General features: G+C 41.8%; 1 protein-coding gene across 2 annotated transcripts in view; it reads left to right on the top strand.

The window, feature by feature from the left end:
* The window catches only part of LOC106723102 (integrin beta-like protein 1), a 26,248-nt gene extending 19,482 nt beyond the window's left edge, over window positions 1-6,766 (top strand). For both annotated transcript variants that reach the window (XR_003092152.1, XR_003092153.1), the window contains one exon: window positions 6,507-6,766. The gene's annotated coding sequence lies outside the window, so the exon portion shown is untranslated. The remainder of the gene's footprint in view (window positions 1-6,506) is intronic.
* The last annotated feature ends 218 nt before the right edge of the window (window positions 6,767-6,984 follow it).

Raw genomic sequence — 6,984 nt, 5'->3', positions numbered from 1 at the left:
ACAGAAATATCCCCCACCCTTCCCAATTTGGATTCCCCATCCAATGTTTAAAAACACAAGGGGTTTTTGTTTTTTGTTGGGTTTTTTTTTGTGTGCGCTCTTTTTTCCCCCCTTTGGTACTTGATCATGTTCTTTGAGGCAGAGGAACCATTTTGACAACATTTAAAAAATAAATATTTCAGCCTGCAGCAGGCAGCCAAGTTAGAAAATTTCAACCCAGACAGTTTGTCAGACCAATTAAATAACTGTGTGTTAGAAGCAAATAAAATTGTAAGATTGAAGTTGGCCAACTTCAATACCTGGAAAATATTGGAGCAAATTATAAAAGAATCCATTTGTATATGCCCACAGGAGGAAAGGGTGATCACCAGCAGCCAACATGAATTTGTTAGAAACAAATCATGCTAAATCAACTTGATATTATTTGTTGACAGAATAACTAGCCTGATGTCTGAAGGGAATGCAGTGGACATAATATACTTGGACTTTAGTAAGGCTTTTTATACATGATGTCTTGTAAACAAACTGGAAATATGTATCTATCTGACAGTAATTCTAGCTATCCTACATAATTAGTGGAATAACTACAAGCAAAGAGGAGCTATAAATGGATCAATGTGAGAATGGCAGGAGTTTTCATGTGGGGTTCCACATGGATAATCTCGTAAGAGAGTTCAGCTTGTCTGCATCTGGTGTTATTTTTATTGATTATTATTAATGATTTGGATGCAAGAGTAAAGAGTTTCCTGATCAAGTTTTCAGATGAGACCATTAGGAGGGATTGTAGATAGTTAGGCTCCATATACATGTTACACTTAAGGCATGATTAACAGGTAATTGTGCTTTAAATTGTGACCCAGCTACACACTCAACCAATTAATGCCCTGGTAAAGCAAGCAATAAGCTACAAAGTTATTCCACAAAAATTGTGTAATAACTTGGTAACTTGTTCTAATCGCACCATTAATTGAAAACGTGGCCAAGTGCTCCCCTGTGGCTGGGAGCCCATCAACTGAGGATTGGACCACCTGCAGCCAGCCCCACAGCAGACAAGGCTTGCAGTGGTGGCAGCACTGTCAGCTGTGGGTCCTGCACAACACTCCTCCAGTTACTGTGCATTTATTTAGTACTTGCTAATACAAGTACTAAATAAATGCACAGTAATGACTGTGCAATAGCATATCATGTAGATGCACCCAGTATGAGTCAGCAGTATAATACAGTTGAAAAGAAATACAAACAAACAAAAACCAACTCCACTTTTGGGCTGCATTAGCAAAGCATTGTGTTCAAGACATGGGAAGTGATAGTATAGTGCTATATAGGCCTCAGTTCTGGGAAAGATGTAGAGAAGCTGAGGATGATTGAGAGATGAGCGACAAGATGATAAAGGGATTAGAATGAAAGTCATGAGGAAAAGCTGAGAGAGCTGGCTATAGTTAGTTTGGTAAATAAGAGATTAATATGTGAGACAGTATGTATCATAAGTATGTAATTTATCATATATTTATTTCAAACTTGCAAATTGCGTGTTATGGGGGGGATATGTTAGCTGGGAGCCATGAATGACTAGGACATGGAGCGCCTCCACCCAGTGCCCCACTGTGCTGCCGCTCTGCCTCTGGCCTTATGGGCTTGCCTCACCCCTGTGTGCGGCCCCTGTCTAGGGGAACAGACTACCATCTTCAACTTCCTATGTGCAAAATTGAAGTTAATTGCCTACCTATGGGGACTTTTTACCATCTTTATTTTCCCCTGAGCCTGATGAAGGGCATGTGAGCCCAAAAGCTTTCAGAAATATATCTAGATCTATTTTTTTTTTTTTTTTTTTTTTTTTTTTTTTTTTTTTTTTTTGAAATTTCTTAGTTGGTGTAATAAAAGGTATCATCTCTGAACCAAGAGTTCTAGAGTTCTTGCATTTCTTTCTGCATGTGAGTACACTTGGAAACTTCAGCTAGGTGCAGAATGAAACTGCCTGTTCACTGAATGCACAGCAGAGCTGCTCTGTCACATATCTTCCATACCAGTTGATTTTTGGGGTGAAAAACTGAAGTTTTGATGTTTGATACTCATGTTGAGATGTTGCCCTAGAGAAACAGCATGTTTCCTGTCCTAGCTGATATTGTGATACGATCCCTGGTGAAGCCCATGCTAGTTTGGGTATGTCTACATGTGCTACTGTGACACTTTCCAGTTGCTATCAATAGAGTAACGGTGGTAGGCAGTGGGCAGCATCCAGGCGCTGACTGGGGAGGGCGCTTCAGTTTTGCCTCCTGCCCCCAGGAATCTTTACTAAGGCAGGGCAGCCCTGGGCTACCTGGCTGTAGGAGGTAGGCAGGCACAGCTGGCATGCCCAATACTGTATTTGTGGGGGAGACAGGGTGTGGAATGACACTGCCCCCAGGAGGCTTATCCACAGGAGGCAAAGTCCTTTGTCTGGAGGGAGGTGGAGAGTGAACAAGGCACCAAGCAAGAGTGGCTCCTGTGAGGCCTTAACCATTGCCTGTCCCCTAGTGGCAGCAGTCCAAACCCATGTTGCCTCAACAGCAATAGCAGCTGCTGCTGGAGTGAGGAGAGCCAGGCAGGGAAGACTCCTTTACCCCTCCCCTTTTGTCCTGCCTCCTGCTTTCCAGTGGTCAGCATAATTCCCCTCTCCCAACCACCAACCCCTACCTCTGCCCCTGGTGATGAAAGAGCTCACTACACCTCAGGTTGTAGTATACACTTGCCAGTGGTGGTGGTAAAGATTGAGACATGTAAGAGGCAAAAGAAAGGAGGAATGAAGTTTACTGAGGGCCAGAGTGAGGCAATAATATAATGGAGACTTTGCTGGAGCCAGCAGAGTTCCCCATGAATATGTTTAAAGATTTATTTGGTGCGTTTTATGAATGGTTTCATATGATATGCTTAGATTTCAGTGAGAGCAAGACTGAGTTCTTATTCCTTTGTAGACTAAAGCAGTCATAGTTAAAGATTCTAGCTTATTCAAAGAAAATATACACAGTCTTAAACTATAAGGAAGTCCATTTGATAGATAAAGGAACAGGCTTTTGTCATGTTTGTTAATAATGGAATGCAGCTGGAGTCTGGCACTGGATTTCTCCAAATCACATCTGTATTGCCCACCTGTAATTCTCTCTAGGGAGCTAGAAAGACTATCAAGCCCAGGGTAGAAACAATTTTTTTTTTTTTTTTAATTTTGAACTTTGCTTATCCGCAGGAAGGGAAGACTCTTTTTGACTTGGTGTTCCAAATGCCAAGGAAATCTAGTTTATTTGTGTAAGATCTTTGTAGGAAGAAAACTGAAGCACAGGCACTTGTGGGTATCAGAAAATGCATTTATGATTAAGGAATTTCCTTTAAACAATACTTCTTTGCAGACTGATTTTTGTCCTGGGTCCTTGCTGGGGATCAGAGCTTATAGCAAAGGTAGGTGGAGTGAAATGGTTGCACATCATCTTAAGAATTTGACTCTCCTTGTTGCAGAACAATGCTTCAGGAGAGCTAACTTTCAGTTGTATTTTACAGTTCCTTTCTCAGAGCCTCAGTAATGTCCCTACAGTTCCTAAAACCATTTAGTTTCCATCCACTGCCTGTCCACCTGATGCAATAGTGATGTATCCCAAAGGTTTTGCTCCTGTCAGTGGCAATAGGAGAAGCAGACAAAGTTTTCTGAACCATATCTGGGCCATTGTAGGAGGAAAATAAATCTAGAAACTGTAGTGTCACTGTGTGGTTATATGACCTTGAAGGGAACTGAGTATGCAAATTCCTAGTCCAGATTCCAGTTGCTGTACTGGGGAATGCTTCAGAGAGGACAGTAAATAGCAAGATCAGAAAAGGGAAGTTGGAAGAGAAATGAGCTCCCTTGATCCCTGACTGGGCCCATGCTCCTGAGGCAGTGGTCAGAGAGGGGAGATTTGAGACTTACAGCAGCCTATTTCCTTTTCTGAAGGTGCTACATAGCAATGGGGCTTCCCCCGTTATGTTTGTTGGGCATGGAAGGAAAGGTAGGCTTTTGTCCCATAACCTCAATTCAACAGCACATTTGAGCCTTTGGTCTTCTGTTTCCAGCTAATGTAGTTAGTCTTGTAAGTGATGTAGAAGCATTCTGTCCTATGCTGCTAAAGCAGTGATTCTCAACCAGATTGTCGGGGGCACCTTGGGGTATCTGGACATCCTTTGAAGGGTGACGCAGGAAGTGTGAGGAGATAAGCAACTAAAGGCAGGCTCAGGCTTTAGGTGTGAAGAGATAAGCAAATAAGGACAGGTTCAGGCTCTCTCTGCCTGGCTGCTTCCTGCCCCCACTGCCTGTACTCTCTGCAAGAATGTAAAAACTGTAAGAAGGAGGATTTTGAAATGGGTTGTAAGAGGAGGATTTTGAAAAGGATTTTGAAATGGGTTGCTGCTCAACTCACAAAAATTATGGAGTGGTGCATGGAGACTAAAAAGGCTGAGAACTACTGTGCTAAAGGTTTGGAGTTCAAAGCCTGACTGATGCACATTTGAAGATACGTGTTGTTGCAAGTGAATATAACAAAAGTTACTTTTTTGCACATTTAAAAACCATGTTTATGTCTCAAAGTTAATCACTCAAAAGTTAGGAAATAGTGATTTGAAGTCACCAATGAAATCTTAATTCAGCCCACTTACTCATGTATACTGTCCCACAGTCTCTAACTGCATTATTTAATTATTTTTTAACAGGAATCATGCCTCATATGATGCAAATATAAAGGACAGAGTTAAGGGTACACAGGAAAAAACAGAACTGGATTTTTGTAACTTTAAAGCATGTGACTTTAGCTATGACTATACAAGCAAATTACTACAAGATGAACCACAGTGTGAATTTATAGTGCACAGAATCATAGAAAGTTATGTTTGGAAGGGACCTCAAGAGGTCATCATCTCAAAGCAGGACCATCCCCAACTAGATCATCCCAACCAAAACTTTGTCTAGCCAGGTTTTGAAAACTTCCAAGGATGGAGAGTCCACAACCTCTCTGGCTAACCTCTTCCAGTGCTTTACTACCCTCATGAAAGTTTTTTCCTAATATGTAACCTAAGCTTCCCTTGCTGCAACCTGAGACCATTGCTCCTTGTTCTGTCATCTGCCACCACTAAGAACAGTCTAGCTCTGTCCTCTTTGAATCCCCCTTCAGGTAATTGAAGGCTACTATTAAGTCTGCTCTTAGTCTCCTCCTCTCTAGACTAAATAAGCCCAGTTCCCCCAGTCTTTCCTAATAAGTCATGTCCCCTAGCCCCTTACCACTTTTGTCACCCTCCGCTGGACTCTCCAATTTGTCCATATCTTTTCTGTAGTGGGCGGGTCCAACACTGAACACAGTTCTCCAGAGGTGGCCTCACCAGTGCTGAACAGAGGGGAAGAATCACTTTCCTTGACCTGTTGGCAATACACCTACTGGTGCAGCCCAGTATGCCATTAGCCTTCTTGGCAACAAGGGCCAGAGCCAGTCGTCTCATCACAGAAGGCAATCTGGTTGGTCAGGCATAACTTGCCCTTTGGTGAGTCAATGCTGCCTGTTTCTAATCACCCTCTTCTCCTCCAAGTGCTTAGAAATGGATTCCTTGAGGATCTGCTCCATGATTTTTCCAGGGACTAGGGTGAGGCTGACTGGTCTGTAGTTCCCTGGATTCTCCTTTTTTCCTTTCTTAAATATGGGCACTATGTTTGCCCTTTTCGAGTCATCCAAGACCTCTCCTGATCACCATGAGTTTTCAAAGATGATAGCCACCGGCTCTGCAATTACATTTAATTTGTTTAGGGTAACTGCCTGCATTAGTTAGTTTAGGGTAACTGCCTGTGGAAGTGCAAGGTAGAGAGACAAGGGTATGAGCATATCCATGGACAGTTACATTACAGCAGTTAATATACTATAAACTCCCAGCCTACTTCATTCACTGGGTTTATTAGATTATCAGGGATGGATGGAGGATGACCAGAATTTCCATCATTCATGCAAATTAGATCTTTACCCTTTGAAATAATATTTTAGGAACCACTTCAGATGGAGTGGAAAACTTATAGGTATCTGCACGTGTTTATTTGTTACTAAGATAAGTCAAGCTAATGTGTAATTAGGTACTGGCTTTTATCCCATGTATATAACATGAGTCTGAGTTTAAGCACTCTTTGCTTCTACACGCACACTTTACTGCACAGTAGTGTCACCGTCTACATGTTCACAGCAATTGGGCCTGTGTAACCTAATTTACAGTGCCATGAAACAGTCCTGTCAGACATGGGTAGTATCCAACAGCAGAGTAAATTATTGCACTTAAATGCATGTGTAGGGGGTGATGTTGAGATTAGTTTACTCTGGCTCAAATTGCATTGGAGATTATTCAGTCACCCCAATTGCATATGTAGACACATCCACTATGCAGTAAATGATATCTAGCTCTTGTATAGTCCTTTTCTTTTCAGGATTTCAAAATGCATTACAGAAAAGGCTGCCAGTATTATTATTCTTATTTTACAGATGGGAAAACTGAGATGCAGAAAGGTCAAATGTCCTGCCTAAAATCGCACAGCAGGCCTGTAGCAGAGCAAGAATAGAATTGAAGTAATCTGAGCTCCAATCCCTAATCCATTCACTACTTGTTATTAATGTACAGCTACTACTTGCCAATAGTAAAGGCTGCAAAATGTAGATTAAAAAGACTACTTATGCCTTTGTTAAAAATACCATTTTGTTCAGCATGAAGGAAAGATAATACCTGTATTTCCTTGCATACAATTCCCTCAGCTGCTTTTGGCTGCTCAGCCAAAAGCTGAAACAGTAGCTGTTGCTGAAGACTGGGCAAATCTAGGATTTTGAAAAGAGCTAGAAACAGTCTGCATGGCTGGGAAATAGGAAGAGAGAGAGACCAGGAGTAGCCCCAAGCTGCATCTAGACATGCAATTAATTTGAAGCAATAAACTCTGAAGTGGTTAGAGAGTAAACTACTCCTGGGCAC

The sequence above is a fragment of the Alligator sinensis genome, unplaced genomic scaffold (genome assembly GCF_000455745.1).
Source record: "Alligator sinensis unplaced genomic scaffold, ASM45574v1 scaffold1095_1, whole genome shotgun sequence".
NCBI classification, from domain to species: Eukaryota; Metazoa; Chordata; order Crocodylia; family Alligatoridae; genus Alligator; species Alligator sinensis.
Note: the sequence above shows the minus strand (reverse complement) of the source record. Positions and strands in the feature narration are given on the sequence as shown.